At 53.4% G+C, this 16,889-nt stretch overlaps 1 long non-coding RNA gene across 1 annotated transcript in view; it reads right to left on the bottom strand.

Moving 5' to 3' along the window:
• Positions 1-16,889, bottom strand: part of LOC124507806 (uncharacterized) — a 277,191-nt gene that overhangs the window by 195,210 nt on the left and 65,092 nt on the right. Inside the window, exon 2 of the long non-coding RNA XR_006961129.1 lies at positions 14,323-14,684. This is a non-coding gene — a long non-coding RNA (uncharacterized LOC124507806). The remainder of the gene's footprint in view (positions 1-14,322; positions 14,685-16,889) is intronic.

Raw genomic sequence — 16,889 nt, 5'->3', positions numbered from 1 at the left:
CAGCAGCTGACCTTTTAGGGGGAAGAGGGAAAGTGGCCTGTGTGGCCCCCCTCCCTTTAATTCGGAAAAGTCTCAACCGGTCCCTTGCAAGTTCTTCGTTCACCGGCAAACCTGGGCTGGCCCCCTGGCTCTGAGACGCAAAGTGGGCCCAAACTTGATCCTCTCCGCAGACACGTTCCCAGGCTCCTGGGAGAGAAGGGCTCACCACGTGCAGGAGCACACTGGAGCAAAGAGCAGGTAAGCGCCTAGCAGCAAAGGGGACAGGGCAAGCAACCTGGGCAGGGAAGCCAGAGGAGGCTGGGTCTGAAGCCAAGGTCGACGGGGACTGGGAGAGGCAGAAAGCATCCCTTCAGAACGTGCCGTCCCCTCTCCCAACTGGAGACGGTTGCGTGCTTCTCCTCCTCCAGACAGCGGCCCCCTGCCCCAGCGCTCCCCCTGCCACAGTGGTCCAGACACCTCCGGCGCCTCTCCCATCTACGGAAGCACACCAGGAAACCAGCGGTCCCGAGAGAGCCAATCTCAAGGTCCAGATGACGGGAGTGTTTACCCAGGGGTCCCACCAGGGGCTGAGAACTGGCTGTGGAGCCCCGAGGAACAGAGGAGCACAGAAGCGTGCACGAGTCACAAGGGCCGAGTCACAAACACCGACCGTCCCGAGGACACGAGGCCCAGGACGCCTGGAGACGACCGTGCGTGAAGACCAAAGCTAGGCTGTGTTCCGCGGAGTCGTAACACGGGTGGCCTGCACATACCACCCAGAAGAAGGAAGAGAAAAGGCAAATTCCAGAAAGGTGAGGCAGGCACAAAGTTCTGATAGAGAAGAACGGCATGAATGATGCAGGGCTGCAGTATGTGCGCTGGAATTTCCTCCTTAGTCACTGGAAGGCTCGGGAACCCGACGCTGGGCGAGGGAGGCCACTCGCGCCACGTGAATCAGCCCCTTGTTCTCTGCTGGGGAGAAAGTTAACCAAGAAGAAGCCGGGGGCGGAATGCACGCACCCCTGTCCTGCTCTCCCTTTTCCTCAGTCCACACCCCTTCCCCCCCCCCACACACACACGCCCCTGTCTCACAACCTCCACAAATCTCTGGCTGGGAAGACCCAATACCCACAATCCTTAGAGGGGGTTACTTAGAAAACAGGGTCCTTTAAAATGGTGAGGACTTTGGGGAAAAATGGAACGATTTCACATTTCTCTTTCTGCGGCCCAGGCTTACTGACCAAATTTGGTCATTCGAGTCTCCACGTAATAAGCCAGGAGTCCATCCACAATGCAGTCGGGACTGTTGGCAGCAGGTTTTTCCCTTCCCACCAGCCCTGCCCACCCCACCCCTGCTCCCCGATGGCCACCAGGCTTATGTCCACCCTGCAAACTGACGGGGCCGGGGCGTAACTTCCTGTCACCACCCCCCTGAGTGGGTTATGGCCTCAGGAGTCACTTCAGGAGAATGGGACTGTAGATACAGCAGGCTGGTGTTACGTCCATCAGGCACAAAGATCCAGCCTCCCACAGGGCACCCTCGGTCCATCTGGGACCAGAGTCCTGGCATCTCACATGTGGGTTGTGACATTTCTGGGGTAGGGAGCAGGCAGCCTGGGGAGTGTGGTCAGGAGTCCCAGGGAAGCTTAGAATCCCAGCCCCAGGCTCACTAGCGGGGTGCCTGAACCTGTCTGAGCCTGTTTTCACACGTGTGAGATGAGAGTCCCATAGCATTTACCTCTTGAGGTTGCCAGAGGGTTTAGTCAAATCTCGGCGCATAAAAGGCATTCAATAGAGGGAAACAAATACACAAGCACTGTGCCATCGAGGCTACACATCAACACCCTCGACAACACTATGCCCAAGACCTTAACATCTGACGGATGGATGGGAGTAAAACTCAAACATTACACCACGGAAGCAGCAGGACAGCACTGGCTTCTCCAGGCGGCAAAACGGCTTTCCCTTCGTCCTTTGTGTCTCTCTCATCCCAACGCCTGGGAGCACAGGACATCAGAAGTGTCCCTCAGTGTCCCTAAGCCATTTCGCACCCACTCCTCACACCAAAGGGGTACAGTGTGCTCAGCCCAAGCCTGAATTTCCCCTTTTACCATTATCTTTGTTGCTATCCAAACATTTTACATCCTCAGGAAAATGCAAACTGCCAGTGCTGTCGGAATCCAAAATGCAACGGCCACTGGCAATCTCCATGCCACCCGGAGGTATGCATTTTGCTGCTAACGGAAGAGCTAATGAAACCGCAGGAATGGCCTCCTTCACCCTGCGGGCGGCGGCCAAGAGTCCCCCCCCCCCCCCCCCGGCTTGCTCTGGCTCTCAAGGCTTTTGCAAGAATGCAGTAACGTAAGTGTTCATTAGGTCCATCCATGAGGGCAGGGTGGGAAAGGCGCGCCGGAGAGGAGGAAGAAGGGCCCAGCTCCTCCCAAGAGCTGCCACAAACTATGTGACCGTCAGCAAGTTCCTGACCCTCTCTGAACCACTGTGGGGTCACTTATAAATAAAGTGGTGGCCAGAACACTGACCAGGATTCACCTAACACTTGGAATGTGTTGGGTGCTGTGCTAAACGCTTCCTGTAGTATCTCATGAAACCTCGAACCCTTCTAGAGGCTGTCTTAAGTCGGCTGAGGTTGCTATGATGAAATACCACAGTGGCTGCAACGACAGACACTTATTTCCAACAGCTGTGGAGGCTGGAGAGCCAGCAGATTTTGTCCTTGGTGACAGCCCTTCCCCCCACTCAAGTGCCCTTCCCCCACTCAAGCTCTTGGCTCGTGGACAGCTGCCTTCTCACTGCTCACGGGGCCTTCCCTTGGTGTATAAGCATACAAAGAGAGACAGAGATCTGTCTGTCTGCCTCTTTACAAGGACATTAGTCCCATGGGGCGGGGGGCACACCCTCATGACCTCATCTGAGCCTTATCACCTCCCAAAGCAACCCCCCAAATGCCACCACTGGGACTTAGGGCTTCAACATAAAAATGTGGGGAAGACACAAACATTCAACCTCAATAGAAGAACTATGATGACCCTACTTTACAGATGGGGAAACTGAGGTAGGAGAAGTTAAATAACTTGCCCAAGGCCACACATCTAGCGAATGGCAGAGCCGAGATTAGCACCAGCCACCCCCCACCCCCTGCAGCCACCACACTACGTTGGACATAAAGTGACACAAAAGGGGCGCCTGGGTGGCTCAGTCGGTCGGGCATCCGACTTCGGCTCAGGTCATGATCTCGCAGTCTGTGGGTTCAAGCCCCGCGTCGGGCTCTGTGCTGACAGCTCGGAGCCTGGAGCCTGCTTCGGATTCTGTGTCTCCCTCTCTCTCTGCCCTTCCCCCACTCAAGCTCTGTCTCTGTCTCTCTCAAAAATAAACAAACATAAAAAAAATAAAAACATAAAAAAAATAAAGTGACACAAAAAACTTAAGACTGTGATATCAGGCAAACCCGGGGTGGGAGCTTAACCTGCCCTTGAGTTCCTCACTTGCAAAATCGGGATGACAGCAACAGCCTCGCAGCATTGCTTCTGTGATTAAATAAGGTGAAGCCATGAAAAACCCCAAACGGAAGCAAATACATACTCAAGGAACCCACAGAGCCTGGATTTCTCAGCACAGTTGAATGGACAGACAAGCAATGAATGTGAAGACCTTACAGGGTTTTCAGAACTGCCAGCCCTCCAGAAACTTCGGTAATGCACATCCTGGAGGGATTCTCTTCTCTAGGTGAGGCTTCCTTGGACGTCACCCCTGGGCATCACGCGTGCACCCCGAAACCATCCATCCCCAGCAGAGACAGCGATGCTCACTCAGCGCACCAACAAGGTCTGCAGGTGGGAGGGATGGGCCCCCAACCACAAAGCTGGAGAGGGAGGGCGTGGTAATCTCTCAGGGCCGTATGCGCCCCTGAAATGGCACGATGTACCCCAGCCCCAGGAGGTGGGACTTCCGGTGCTGACACCAGAAATGTTCCAGAACAACCAGGACGAGCTGGTCACCCTACTCAAAGCAGGGGTGGCTCCTCATGGAGCGTTACGGAGCCTTTTCTCAACACGTATGCTTTTCTTTATGTTCTAGATTTTCTCCAAACACCTTGTATTAGTTTTACCATCAGGGAAAAGGTTTAAGGAGAAAAAGGGCTAGGGGCACCTGGGTGGCTCAGTCAGTTAAGCATCCAGCTCTTGGGTTTGGCTCAGGTCACGATCTCATGGTTTGTGGGTTCGAGCCCTGCCCTGGGCTCTATACTGACAGTCTGGAGTCTGCTTGGGATTCTCTCTCTCCCTCTCTCTGCCCCTCCTGCACGCTCTCTCTCTCAAAATAAATAGACTTAAAAAAAAAAAAAAAGAAAAGAAAAGAAGACGGCACCTGGGAGGCTCAGTCGGTTGAGCATCCAACTTCGGCTGAGGTCACGATCACACAGGTTTTTGAGTTTGAGCCCCACGTCGGGTTCACTGCTGTCGGCACAGAGCCTGCTTCAGATCCTCTGTCTCCCTCTCTCTCTGCCCCCTCCCACTTGTACTCTCTCAAAAATAAATAAACATTTTTTAAAAAGAAGAAAAAAGACTATTTCCCAGTACACACATTATTTTCCCATTGCCAAACTCAAATTTTCCATTTGTAATCAAAAAAGAAAAAAAAACTCTCAAACTTTGTGTTTAATCCTCTCTCATTCTCTGGTTTCTCTCAGCTCTTCCAGAGCATGGACCTTCCTTCCGGCACTTTCTTCTCTGCTGACAAATCTGACAAGCTGCCCTGCTGTGGCCCGGCCTCCTCCTCCCCATTACCTCTCTGGAGCTGTGGGCTCTCCTCCTCTCCGGCTGAGAACGGCTCCCACAGCCATCAGGGTGACTCCTGTCCCCCACGATGGGGACCCCAACACCTCCTCGGCTGTCCACAACTGCATAGACCCAGCCTTGTCAGCCTCCCAGAAGCCAGCTGGTAGGGGTTCCCAGACAAGTGACATCCATCTGGGGTCAGACACCCCGTCAGTCCTCACGTGGGGAGCCTTCAGCGCCCATTTCTCCACCACCCCCATTTCTTTTTTTTTTTTTTTTTAATTTTTTTTTTCAACATTTATTTATTTTTGGGACAGAGAGAGACAGAGCATGAACGGGGGAGGGGCAGAGAGAGAGGGAGACACAGAATCGGAAACAGGCTCCAGGCTCTGAGCCATCAGCCCAGAGCCCGACGCGGGGCTCGAACTCACGGACCGCGAGATCGTGACCTGGCTGAAGTCGGACGCTTAACCGACTGCGCCACCCAGGCGCCCCTCCACCACCCCCATTTCTTATTTTTCTCTCTGCTGACCAGGCTTCGGCAGAGGGCAGCCGTGGCTCTAGTCCTATCCTCTGTGCTGGCCTCATCTCCTTCCAGAATTCACCCCATTCAACACATAAAGAGCTGGGGCTGGGGCTGGGCACTGCCAACCTCACCTAAGAAGGCAGGGGCGAGCATCACACTAGGAGGTCACGGGCTCGCAGGGAGACCCCCAGCCAACAGATGGTTCCAACTGGACAGCAGCTTGGCTCCCTCTGACAAGACAGACAGTGTGCATCCCCAGGCATTGAGCCCCTGGGGACACCCACATGTGCACCTGGAGATGTGGGCACAAAGGCTCCCCCCCTCAGCACTGTTCACAGTGGCAAAAACCTAGAAACGCCCCCAAATCCACCATGAGAAGCATGAAGGAACAAACACAGCAGCAAAGAAGCATCTAAACGTAACACAGACTGAAAAGAGCAAATTGTAGTCACCGTATACCTACGGGATGCCACCTCCATAAAAATTTTTTTGAACACATGAAATAGTGCTATAAAAGGTCTCCAAACAGATTTGTAAGAAAAGGGTAAGACGGGACCTACTACAGGGGCACGGGGTGGCTCAGTGAAGCGTCCGACTCTCGATCTCGCTCAGGTCATGGTCTCATGATTCGTGGGATCAAGCTTCTCGTCGGGCTCTGCACTGACAACATGAAACCTGCCTGGGATTCTCTCTGTCTCTCTCTCCCTCTTTCTGCCCCTCCCCTGCTTCCTCCCTCCCTCTCCCTCTCCCTCCCCCTCTCCCTCTCCCTCTCTCTCTCAAAATAAATAAATAAACATTTTAAAAATTAAAAAAATAAAAACAAAAACATGACCTACCACCCAAGTTCAGGAGAGTGGTACTTCTGCGAAGGGAAGGAAACGGAATGGGAGCAGAGAGCCCACAGACTTGCACTCTACCGCTAAGTTCTTATTTCTTTAGAAGCAGTAATCCAAAGCACACCTGCCACATCATTTAACACCTGTTGATCCTGGGGTAGGAACGGGGGAGTTTGTTAAATGACTCTCGGTGGCTTCTTGTTTTGTGTCTCAGATCTGGACGATTCACGTCACGCCAAGAAACCACGGCGAAACTCAGCAGACTCTAGAGTCTGGCAAGTCGGTCTGAAGGATGCGGGAAGCAGTGAGCTGGAGGCCCTCACAGTGTGCCCAGCATTCCCTGGCCTCAGAGGGAGGCAGGCTGCCTGTGTCTTGCACACACCTCAGCAGTCTAGTGCTGCCCGGCCTCAACCTTGAGGAATGTGCTGGAACCCACCACCTCTGCCACCTCCAGGCTCCACTGCCAAGAGAGCAGGCTCGGCTATCACACAGTCCAGCACGGCCACGCCGTCCGGCTCTCAGGCGCTTTCCCAGAGGTGACTGATGTGGTCCTTTCAACAAGCACATGAGGGACACAAGGCGTGGGCCACCACCTCACTGAAAGCCGAGGAGCCCGAGCCTCAGAGAAGCCCCAGGCACTGCCTGAGCGGACTCGACAACCAGAAAGCAGGACAGTCACAAAACCAACCTAAGTCACAAATCTGACTTACGGTCAGGTTCAGAGGTGGGCTAATAACTGGCCAGGCTTCACGTCTCAGGTCACGTAATTTTCCTAATAACCAGCTCCATGTAGAAGGAACCGAAGATCCAGAGAGGTCAAGTGTCCCCCTGCAAGGGCATAAAGCCAGGAAGCCCCAGGACGTACATGGCCCCTGATTTTCTAACATTCCCTGACAACCTCCCCCCAGAGCATTTCTCCGACAGGAAAACTCTTTTTACGACGAGCACTGATGTCACATTCTCTGAAAATGCAACTAAGAGTTTCCAGGGCCCCTGGGTGAGCAGAAAGCTGGGAGCTTGTCCTGGCTAATGTTTATTTGTTTATGTCACTACCTCCTGCTAAATAAACCCAGTCTCTACTTCTGAGAGACTCGGAGAGCTCACCAGAGCAGCTGCTCTGCTTGGAGCCAGATAAGCCTCCACGGGGGAGGGAAGGGTCGGGGCAGTTCCTGGTAATCAGGTAGAGCGGAGCCCCTCTCCCCAGAACCCCCACCCCATGTGGAGTCATACAGCAGGGAAGAGAGATAGATGGGAGGGAAAGACCCCCCCGCCCCCCCCCAGCCACTGTTGTCCCGAACCAGCTATCAGCATGGCCAGCAATTTGACAAGACAAAAGAAAGGGGACGAAGCCTCCCCAGCCGCCCCCCGCCCCCCCCCCCCCACTACCACCGGAAATAATCCACTTCCCAGAGAGCGACCAGAGCAGAAGGGAGGACCAGCTCACAGCCAAGGCCGCGCAGCTCCTGGCAGGTCCAATGCAGCCGCCCTGGGTCCCGGGACTGCAGACAGACTATGCTCGGCCCATCTGCCCGGAATGAGCCCCAGTCAATGTGGCCCACCCACCGTAGCGATTTCGCTGCCCAGCTCTGGCCTCCAGCAGCACAATGGCACTTCACTGCCTAGCTCTGGGCCCCGAAGCCTTTTCCCCGAAGTTTCCATTAGCCGGAAACAGAGAATGCATCTGGAAACTGTTATCAGTCAACAAAAGCCTGTCGTCTTTATCCTACCCCACTAGTCCTTACTGAATACACCTCTTGGGTCCTAAAGTCAGAATAATGGAAAAAGTTTCCTTTTTTTTTTTTTTTAAAGGCACCTGGGTCTTCTTTCAAATTTCTCACACAGCCCCGTAGTCCCTCCCACCTTTGGATGGCTGAAAATTATCCTCCAGCTTTTTCAAATATGCCCCCTTCTCCCGTGATGGCCTGCCTTGCCCACCCTGGTTGCTCCCAATGCCCTGCCTGGGTTAACCAGGCACTGTAGGAAAGAGACTCAAAGTCACCCACTCTGGCCCAGACTTCCAGTGGCCAAGGCCACAGTCCTGCCCCACTGCGTGAGAGTTGTTTTATGCAGCTGCTCTAATGCTTTGATTGCCTCCAAACTCGCTCAGGGAGAACAGGGGGTTGGAAAAAGGGTGGGAGGTCAGGCCGAGACCCTTCTGGAATCTGTTCCCTTCATTAACTTCGGAATTCCTCAGGCCAGTGTTTTCTCAAGCCTTCTTACCCTGAACATTCACCTGGGACAAGCAGGCTATAATCCTCACATCCACCCGGCTTCCTGGGATAAGGGAGAGGTGAGGCCCTCAGGCCCCCGCGGTGAGGAACTAACATTTAGACAGTAAATACTAGCTGACTACACGGAGGTAAGAACCAAAGATTCAGCAGTGTCAAGGTCCCAACTTTGCAGATAAGGAAAGAGAGGCTCAGAGAGGTTTAGGAACTAGAGCAAGGTCACACGGCTGTGAAACAGCAAAGCTTCAAAACCTGGTTGTGCTCTGCTCCAAAGACCACATCCTTCTCATAACTGCAGCTATCACTCAAGGGGGGCAAGGATTTCAGAGGACACTCCTACCCACCCTGTGTGGCAGGATTTTGACACCTGCCACTCGAATTAACACTAAGGCCTGTGTGTCATTCAGGGATTAGACAGTGTGTCCAACATTGAAAACACTCTAAGCTGACTTCCCTACATCATCACTGAGATGATCCCTTGCTAATGCAGCACCCCTTGCCAAAATGCACGTGCCTTTTGGTTCCATCATGGGCTGAGACACAGTAAGACCTCAATAAATGTTTGTTAGATACGTGGTAAAAGAACTAGCAGTGTAAAGGTCTTCTATATTTTCCATAAAACCCTAAAGAAAGCACTGTCTATATACCGTTTAACAAGCCTCAGACAAAGACCACATCTTGGGGTGCCTGGCTGGCTCAGTCAAGCGAAGCGTGTAACGCTTGATCCCAGGGTTGTAAGTTCAAGCTGCACATGGGGTGTAGAGATTACTTAAAAATAAAACCTTAGGGGCGCCTGGGTGGCTCAGTTGGTTGAGCTTCCGACTTCGGCTCAGGTCATGATCTCACGGTTTGTGGGTTCGAGCCCCACGGCGGGCTCAGTGCTGACAGCTCGGAGCCTGGAGCCTGCTTCGGATTCTGTGTCTCCCTCTCTCTCTGACCCTCCCCCATTCACGTTCTGTCTCTCTCTGTCTCAAAAATAAGTCAGTAAATAAATAAGTAAATAAATAAGTAAATAAAATCTTTTTTAAAAAAGGACCACACTTGTAACACATTTTTTTTAAAGTTTATGATCCAGAAGTTTCTTTCACTCAGTGATAAGCAGGTTTCCCTCACTTAATTTTTTTTTTTTAAATGTATGTTTATTTTTGAAGGAGAGACAAGAGAGAGTGTGAGCAGGGGAGGGGCAGAGAGAGAGAAGGAGACACAGAATTTGAAGCAGGCTCCAGGCTCTGAGCAGTCAGCAAAGTGCCTGATGCAGGGCTTGAACCCACGAGTTGCAAGATCATGACCTGAGCCGAAGTCAGATGCTTACCTGACTGAGCCATCCAGGCACCCCAAGGTTTCCCTCATTCACACCCAGGGGCAACGTACAGCCTATGGACTAACTGCCAATTCTGATAAAGTTTTACTGGAATATGTCCATGCCTACTCATTTACATACTGGCTATGCTTGCCTTCCGGATACAGAGGCAGAACTGACTAGTGGTGACAGAACTGTGTGTCCCGTAAAGCCACAAATATTTACTACCTTGTCCTTGACAGAAAAGTCTGCCAATCCTTGACCAAGACAAACATAACCTCTCCACTGTGTTGTGCTGACTAGGAAGTCAGAGAGGAATTTAATGTCACATTTTAGTAACTCATCCTCAATGTTCTTTATTTCTATATGCCTACGGGTTTTGATCTTCTAATTCCATTTCAACATTTTATTTAAAAATAGCTGGTATTCCCAGAGTACTTATTATATGTCAGGCACTGAATTAAGCCCTTCAATATGTTCTCTTATGTAATTCTCACAATGAACCCATGGGGTAGGTAATATTATCCCCTGTTTATTGAGGGGAAATGAATGAAAAAATGAGTGAATGAGTCATCAATTGATTTCATAGGGGGAACATTTACTATTTCCTAATTCAACCCCAGACAGTAACACAGGAGTTGACCTGAAGACTTTGGGTGCTCGATAAATACGAGGCGTCTGCAGTGCCGGGAGCAATGGCCACGGTCAATTCGAGCAGAATTATGGGATTTTATATAGCGCTCTGGTGCTGAGATTCTTCTTGTTTTCCATCTAGCTTCAGACTGAGCTGTGCAGTCCCTTCATCACGAACCTTCTGGATCTCGGGAGGATCCCACTGAACTCACCGGCACAGCTGATGTGAAGCGGAGCACAGAACTACTCAGGTCACAGGCAGAGAGATGCTGTCCCCAGTGATGTGGCCAGAGCCACGCAGCGAGAGCAGCACAGACGGAAATGAGGACCGCATTCCAAATGCTGCCCTCTTCAAGAAGGCTACGTTTACTTGTGTTACTGCAATATTTTTTGCAAAAATGGCTTTTAAAGTCAAATATCCGTGTCCTAAGCAACAACACTGCGAAATAACAGGCCTCATGAGTCAAGTGTGATCTTTTTCTAAGTCAAGATAAGGTAAGTGTAACACCGTGTTTTTTAAGTCAGCCTGCCCCTCGGTAACCTGCAGCCCTCTTGCACACCTCACCGCAGCCTGAGAGCCACTGGCCCCGCAGGAGAAGGGAGGCTGAAGGCAGGCAGATTGGAGCACAGGTACCAGCTTCCCTGCTTCTCTCCAGAGAGAAGTTCAGAAGCTTTCTGGATTTGTCTGCAGCCCAGTTTCTTCATATATAAGAAGGGGCACCGCACCCACCTCGCCAGATTGGAAGATTAACCAGGCACATTCCAGGAGCTAAAAAACACCCGCCATTAAGCAATCTCACGGCTGTTCATCGAGAAGCCGGTGTCCGGGCTCAGCCTGGAGAATGAGTCACAGCCTCTCCCTCAGCTGAGCCCGTGTATACTCCAGGGGACCCAGGCACCCCTGCTGGGGAACAAGTCCAGGGCAAAAAGCCATCTCTAGGAATGCTGGCTTGGAGCATCCGTGTAAGTGGGAGGGCAGCACCGCATCCCTGAGCCCCAGGATGAGTGTGTGTGTTGTGAGTCAGCACAGCGGCCCGGGAAAAATAAATAAATAAGGAGAGGGTCAGGCCTGCTCTCGCAGCGGTCCGGGGTACCAGGGTTCAAAGAGACACGGGCTCTTCCAAGAAGCTAAAGATGGACTTGTGAGATAAGGAGATGAGGCCAAGCTCACATGCTAGGAGCAGAAATGCAAACTGCACACGGGGTGGCGAAGGGGGGACTGGAGGGGCCGCCTTGGACACAGGAAACACCAAGGGCAGCGCCAGCTGCAACAGGACCAGGGCCAGCACCAGGACCAGCAGGCCCAGCACCAGCACCAGGCCCAGCACGACCAGCAACACCAGCACAGGGGCCTGCATGAGGACCAAGCGCAAGCCAGTAGCACGGTTCACCATCTAACCGGTAAGTCCAGGGGCCACTGGGCCAGGCGTGCCCAGGACCAGCCTGGTTTACACCTGTCATCCCACAGTTAAGTGGTGTTTACCCCACAGGTCCCTCAGGGGTTGGAACGGAAGAGTTATCTGCCACGTGCCCTGCACACGGCGTGGCTCAATACATGGTGATCACTTCCATGTCAGCGTCCACAGGGTACGACCCTGCAGGTGGGGGGCCGGGACTCGGACGCCAGAAAGGAGGAGCCAGGCTGAGTCTTACTTCCCCCCGTGACCATGCCATGTCTCCTGGTGCAGAGCCCGTTCCGGTCCTCCTGGGAGGAGCCAGACCCCCACGATGGGTTTGTTCTTGGGAGCAACGGATAAAAAGAGAAGCGGGGCTGCGGGTCATGTGATAAGTGGGGGCACAGGTGCCACAGAGGGAAGGCAGGGGAAATGGCAAGAAGAGGCGCGAGAGGCCGAGGGGCAGTGCTGTGCCTCAGTCTTCCCAACTCACTCTTCTAGCTGAGGCCCTCATGCCCCAGGACAGTCGTGCAAGCCCGGCCGAACCCCCCTGCCCTCACCGTTCTGCAGACCCACCAGCCCCCTCCCTGCATGATTCCTCTCCCTGCCCTGCTTGGCCACAGTACTGCCAGCACGACACCCATCACACGGGGCTGCAAAGCCCCACTCACCCAAGGGCACAGGCTCCCTGAGGGCCGTGAGCCTCCAGGGGCCAGACTGCAACCCAAACACACTTTATCCTGGGACCCAGTGTGGCCCCTGTTCCTCCACACAGGAGGGAGGGTCTCAGTGAAAGTCTGTCTCTCCCGGAGGACAAAGAGGGCACCCAGTTGTGAGGAGCCCAAGAGCATTCTGCAGTGGGCAATGCTACATACACACATGTACACACGCGCGCGCGCGCACACACACACACACACACACGCCCTTCTAAAGGCCCCCCAAGGAAAAGTCTTTACCCTTCAGCTGAATTGGCATGATTCAGTGTAGAACACCAGGCAGCTCTTGGCTTCCTGCTCAGTGTTCTCTTAGATAAAGATCCTCGGGTGAGCTACATGGCCCCCGTGAAACTCACCGTTCTCAGCTGTACTATGGGAACACCACTGCCCACCTAGTGAGACTGTTGGCTGCCGGAGTTATACAGATGCTCAAAAAGAGAGCACTTCCCTTTTTTTGTCTGTCCCTTCCAGGAAAACTGAAATAAAACCACGAAGAGTCACTCTCTGATCTGATCAAGTGAGATACAGAAATGAGATGCCTACTGTGTAAGGCAAACGTGCTTCCTGACCTCAGAGAGACTGCTTTCCAGTGGGGGAGAAAGACAAGAGATCAAAGAACCACGTTAAGTGAATACCAAATTATAACACATCTAGGGGCGCCGACTGAGAGCAGGGTGGATAACCAGAGGGACACTATTTCCATCCATGAGGAGGTCAGGGAAAGCCTTGCTGAGAAGTGCCATGGGGCACGAGCGGCCCTGGGAACCCCGTCCAAATCAAAGCCCAGGTCCCACCTCAGTGCGGTCTTGGCAACCAAGTGCCAGGTGGCCCCGGGTGACCTGCACTCGGGGCACTGGCTGTTTGAGCCGCTGTTCTCCCGCGAGCGGCCTGATGCTAAGGCCACATCCCTCAGGGTCACCAATGTCACAGGGGGCCAGCCTGTCTCCTGCAGAACCCCCACAGACCTTCAATGCCATGTCCAGCCCGGCACTCCCTCCCTCACACGGACGCGAGGCTCCCTTCCCTGGCCCGCCAGACCTCCCCACGGGCTCCGGCGACAGCGACCTTCGACCAACTGCCTGCGCCAAACAGCAGTACCTGGCGTGAAGCCGGGCACGGGCCACCTGGCTCTGGTTCGCGGCCCAAACAACGACCAACCCTCCGCAGGAGCCCTCCCCCAGCCAGCGGTGACCGTACCATGTGCTGAGCCTTTCCCACGTGCCGGGCCCCATGCTGGGTGTCAGCGCGAGCGTCTATTTTGTGATCCTCAACACGACCCCGGCAAGAGCAAGGGCACACATCACCGCCACTGAACAGAGAAGGGAGAGGCAGGCAGCGGCCACTCGGCCCGAGGCACACAGCAGGGGTGGGTCAGAGACTCAAACCCAAGCCTCCTGGCTCCACACGCACCCTACAAGCATCCAAAAATGCGTCTCTCGCGTTGAGCACAGAGGCGTGCCTTCCGTCCCTACTCACTCTCAATGCCTTAATTCACTAACGGTCGCGCCCTGATGCCCTTTCTGCAGCCAGAGACGCTACGTGCCAGGCACCGTGGTGGGTGTTCAAAACACACTTCAGAAGGAAGAGGCCTCCGCCTTCGAGGCCCTTGTGGTCTGGTGGACGGAGACGGGCACACGAACCAGGACATCAACCGAGGCTGGCACAGGCGCGATGACGTCTGCACAGGGAACGGTGGAGGCTCCTGGGAAGCTCCTTCCCGTTTCCGTCCGTCTCCCCCAGGCACCCAGCACCCAGGCAGACGCACAGAGTGAGCTCATTCAACGCCAGCTCCCCTTGAGGGCCGGCTCCATCACGGTGACCTCCCTCCCACCTGCCAGGCCAGTGTCACCTAAAGCCCAGGTGGACACCTGACAGAACATGCGGAGGACGTGTGCACAAGGAGGAGACAGGCCTTACGTGTCACAGGGAGCCCCCGGCGGGGCTGGCAGAGACCCAACCAGGCATCCGTGAGGAGAGAAGGACAGAGTCGTCAGCCCTCACGGGAAGCCGCGGTCCTCCGTCTCCCACGGGCATCCAGGCTGCAGGGATCCGCCAGGCACTCAGCCAGGGCCTTCCTTAAAACCGCCAGTAGCATCCAGACAGGTGTCGGGTGTACGTGACTCCAGAGAAAGCTTCCACCAACTTTATTCCCCAGGCAGCTGAATATCACTGTAAATCCAAAAGGCTCCGAAAATCCTTGAATGGAGCTCCATGTAACCGACAGGCATGGCCATCGTGAGGCGCATCTTTTTAATTCCTTTCTGGTCCAAAGATCAAGGCTGGGGATGAGAAGAAGAAAAATCAATCTTGTTCGAATCAGGACCCAGAGCAGTAGTCGTGTTACTCTTCCTTGTATTCGACCCTAATACACTTAGAGGGGAACTCACCAAGAATAACGCCCCGGAGCTCTGACACCCAAACAGAGGGGAGGCAGGAGACCCGGGGCCTGCCTCAGGGGAGGGTCACCGCACACGGGCACCAAAGACCTCTCAGATCCAGAACCTGCTACTGCTTGGGGCTCCCCAGAACTACCCTGAGAGGGCAGAGGGCACATCTATTATAAAGATGAGGAGAAAACATCCGCGAAGGGGTAGGCGGCTAGCTTAGAGAGTTAATAGTTGGGCCAGACCTGGCATACAGTCCTGAGCTCCCCTGCAGGGCTGAGAGGTCCCGGCAGTGAGCAGAGGGGGTTTGGGGTCAGCCGGTAGGAAGTAGTTCTTTGTTTGGTTTCTTTTTAAAGACAACCACAAAGCTCTGGCATCTCTCCAGGCCTCATCCTGCACAGTGAGCTTCTTCAGGGCAGGGCCCGGGGCCGTTCCCTTTCGTTATTCACGTATGCAGCAATTACTGAACACCTGCTAGGTACCCAGTACTGTTCTAGCTCTGTGGGGATACTCCTGCCCCCCCCGCACAGGGACTGAAATTATTCCAACGGACCCATGACGCACAGGGCTGCAGGCTGGACCGTCACCACCCAGCCAAAGACAAGAGCGACTGCCCTTTACAGGAGTGCCTATCCCTCACCGCGCTAGGTTCTGGCCCACCATCTGATACGACACCCCCCCCCCCCAACCCCGGGCCACTCTGGGACTCCTGCCTCTATTTTCCAGATAAGGAAATGAAGCCACACACAACTACCCAGCTCCAAACCAGTAAGAGTGGAGCCTGAATCAGGCGAGTCTGTCTCCCAATTGTGTGCCTGGATCCGCCGCTCCGTGTTACTAGTGAGGACTCCTCCTGCAGTGACTGTACCTCAAACTTACTATCAGGCGTTTCACGTGCGTAGGACCCTCATTTAACCCCGATGGCAACTTTATCTGTAAGAGGCTATTCTTATCCAGTTTGAGAGATGAGAAACCTGAGGCCCAGACAAGTTAAACAACTTGCCCGAGGTCACACAGCTAGAAAATCATACAACAGAGATTTGAAATCAGGCATCTGGCACCAAAGCCCAAGAGCGTGACCATCACAGCAATGGTCATTAACAGCAACTGTTTTGTTCCTGCGGCAACAAATGTTCAAACACTTGGTGGCATAAAACAACACAAATTTGTTATCTCACGGTTTTGGAGGTCAAAAGTCTGACCCGGGTGTCACCAACCTAAAACCAAGGTGCTGGCAGGGCTCTTTCTTGTGGAGGCTCTAAGAAAAACCTTTCTCCTTGGCTTTCTCCAGCTTCCAGAGGTGGCTCTCGGATGCCTCAGCTCAGGGCTCCCTTCTTCCATCTCCAAATACAGCAACATAGCATCTTTCTGACGCTGCTCCCACCAGTATACCCCCTTCGCTGACCCTTCAGCCTCCCTCTTCCACTTTCAAGGAGCCCTGTGGTTACACGGGGCCCACCCAGATGACCCAAGATAATCGTCCAGCCCATGGCCCTGCACTTGAATCATGTCTACAAAGTCTCTCTTGACATGTAAGGTCCTAGGGACTACGGCATGAACATCTTTGGGGGGACTATGATTCACAGCAACCATGCCAACAGGGATCTGTCCTCTGTTTTAAGCATTCTTCAGTGACCAGGGATCACAGGGTGAGCTCCCCTTGTCCCATTTAAACCCACCTGACATAGCTTTTAGGCCCGAGAGAAAGATGGGCTCAAAAGGAAGTTTGAGTATCTAAATATTAGACTCTAAGAGAGAAATACAGGATAGTGGTTAAAACATTAACGTCTGAAGTCAAACTAATAAACTTACTAGCTATGTTACTTGGGGAAAATGGTTTTAACCCTTAGTTTCCTCATCTGTAAAATGGGGTGAATTACACATCTCTGCTGTCAGCACAGAGTCCCCTTCGGATCCTCTGTCCCCCGCTCTCTCTCTGCCCCTCCCCCACTTCTTCTCTCCCTCTCTCTCTCTCTCTCTCCCTCTCAAAATAAATAAATAGACTTAAAAAAAGAAAGAAAGAATCACCATAAAGTACTTAGCACACTGCTGGGCACATATTAAGTGTTCAATTAGCCATTATTTTATTCTGCAAATGGA

The sequence above is a fragment of the Lynx rufus genome, unplaced genomic scaffold (assembly GCF_022079265.1).
Source record: "Lynx rufus isolate CCGP_SWC_20201006 ecotype Redwood Valley unplaced genomic scaffold, mLynRuf1.p SCAF_12, whole genome shotgun sequence".
NCBI classification, from domain to species: Eukaryota; Metazoa; Chordata; class Mammalia; order Carnivora; family Felidae; genus Lynx; species Lynx rufus.
The sequence above is the reverse complement of the archived record's forward strand: the minus strand, read 5'-3'. Positions and strand labels throughout refer to the sequence as shown.